The following is a 2,349-nucleotide window of genomic DNA, read 5'->3' as shown; positions in this document are numbered from 1 at the left end:
GAAAGTACAACTCATGCACTGCCCTACTCCCTACTCCATCTCAGGAAAAGGGAAGAGGGTGACCCGCAATTGACTGAGTCAACTCACTGCCCTCTGGCTTAATCCAGGCTCCAAGTGGAAGCTAGCCTGTAAGGCTGGGAATTATTTCATGCACCAGCATTACAAACAGGAGTTGTGCAATTCTCAACTTCATCTGTATCTTTGCAGCAAATCATAAACTTATTAAATGACAAATAGGGAAAACACTATGTCACAACTTAATCATCACACACAATCACCTCAAGACTTACTGGGTTCATTTCCTTGTGTTTCCCTCCTTTATTCTCTATAAACCGCTCATCCAAACCTTCTCTCCCCTGCTCCTGGTTTCCTCTTTTCCTCTGTTTCCCCCTGGGCTTCTGCTCCTCATTTTGTTGCCCTCTCTCCTGCTCTTTCTCTCCTTCTTCCTGCTATTCCTTCTTTTAACTGCTGCGCTCCATTCTGGAAACATGTGTTACCTTTTGCAGTTCTTTCCCTCAATCTTTTGATTGTCCCAATTTTATATACTTCTGCTCCTTTCTTCCCCATCTCTGTTCCCCCTCTGTTCTCACTGTAAAATTTCCTCTTCTATGTTACATCCTCATCTCCCCACTCTCTAGCACCTCCGCTGTGGTTCGTTCTCTCTACTTGTCACCTAGGTGCATCTTCTTGTCCCAGCACCAGGCTGCTCTGCCCTGACTCCCGATCATTCCAGCCCTCCCACCTCTCTCTGAGGTGGCTCCCCCTTTGCTGCCAGTTGCCCTATGTTACTGTCCTTCATCTGTCAAATCTAGGTTTTCTGTAAATTGCTTCAGGGACTTTTCTCCCCCTCCTAGTTTCTCGGCTCCTGCTTTCACTCAAGTCTCTCTGCAAATCCCTCTCATGTCCTCTTCTTTGCAGGGTTCATGTGTCTTATTCTTCCTTGCTCTAAGTTTTTCTATATTCTATTTTGCTCTCTATCTATCTTTTCTCCAGAGATTCACGAGGAAGCAATAGGAATAACATACCCACCTCCTGAAAAGCACACAAGAATTTGGGATGAAAGAACATTCAGTGCTACGGGACAAGCCCCAGGTCACCTCCCCCAGGACGCAATTGGAGAAAGCGGAAGTGGTGACCGATAAGAGGCGTGGAGAATAGACCGCCAGGCCAAAGGAGGAAAGAGCAGGGGTTTTAGGAACTCTTAGGACAGAGCTAGGGTCTGCAGAACCCCAGGACCAGGGAGAGGACCGGGTTCCTCCGGAACCGGGGCTGCGGTGCTGCCCTCCAGGAGCGACTCAATACGAGGCCTGGGGGCCTCGAAGGGGGTGAACGCCCCCCGCCGGTGAGGACTTTAAGGGGCACTGAGGGAGTGCAGGGGTCACAGAGGGGCTTTAGGGAGGGACAGGGTGCGAAAGGCAGTGTCTCTACGGACCTGTGGCAGGAAGACCAGGGACAAGACCTGCCTCAGGGAGACTCAGCTCACAGGGAAGTGACCCTGGACTCTCATTGGTGCTGGGACAAGAAGATGCAGCTTGGTGACAAGTAGAGAGAACGAACCACAGCTGAGGTGCTAGAGAGTGGGGAGATGAGGACTCTCCTTCGGGGCGGAAGGAACCTTGCGGGGATTTAAGATCTCTACAGCCCGCGATCCCAGACATCGAAGTGATGCGAACTGCGAAGCAGACAGTTAATGTAGACAATGGAAAACTCACCTGACGTAAAAGGGCCTTCACTCCGAGCCATCGGCTTCCGGGTCTTCTGGGCTTGTGCGCTCAGGACGGGGCGGGGTGGGGCGGGGACAGAGAGTGGGCGGTGTCTGGGCGGGGCCTGCGCTTCCCCCGCCTTCGCTCCCCTAGTACCCAGATTTCTGCCTTTAGAGGGTAAACTTCCCTGTGAGACTGGAGCAGCTCAGCAGCCTAGGAACTGGCATCTGGCTGGGTGCTTCAACGTCCGCTGGCGATTAAATACAGGGAAGTTCCTGCAATTAAAATTAAGTTTAGCAATTAAATTAAACACCCGGAGGAGAGGCAAACTACAATGTGAATTGCAAGACCCTGTCTGGACTGAAGGTGCAATTTCATGCTGAGGTCCAACAGAACATAGTAGAAATCCTTTCCGTTTCTATTCCCTTTTCTCTCCAGAGGGAGGGCTTCAAACCTGAGCTCAGTTTCAGAAATTCTCCCAAGGACAACAACACCCAATTCGTGGAGGTCTCAGGCAAGTGATAAGGTGGTCCCCAAGAGTTGCTTTTTAAAAAGCAGTCACTTTTAAATGTAGATGGAAATTACATAGGTATTCTCACACTACTCTCTTACACTCTTGAGATGATGTAACCTTAAATAACTTTAA

The 2,349-nt window shown here is 50.0% G+C and overlaps 1 protein-coding gene across 1 annotated transcript in view; it reads right to left on the bottom strand.

Annotated features, from left to right (window-relative positions):
* The window catches only part of LOC105888169 (zinc finger protein 480-like), a 16,457-nt gene extending 14,712 nt beyond the window's left edge, over nucleotides 1-1,745 (bottom strand). Inside the window, exon 1 of the mRNA XM_023507974.1 lies at nucleotides 1,713-1,745. The gene's annotated coding sequence lies outside the window, so the exon portion shown is untranslated. The remainder of the gene's footprint in view (nucleotides 1-1,712) is intronic.
* Between the last annotated feature and the right edge of the window lie 604 nt (nucleotides 1,746-2,349).

The sequence above is a fragment of the Otolemur garnettii genome, unplaced genomic scaffold, assembly GCF_000181295.1.
Source record: "Otolemur garnettii isolate 467f Iridium unplaced genomic scaffold, OtoGar3 scaffold00212, whole genome shotgun sequence".
Taxonomy (NCBI): domain Eukaryota; kingdom Metazoa; phylum Chordata; class Mammalia; order Primates; family Galagidae; genus Otolemur; species Otolemur garnettii.
This window is presented reverse-complemented; position numbering and strand designations above follow the sequence as displayed.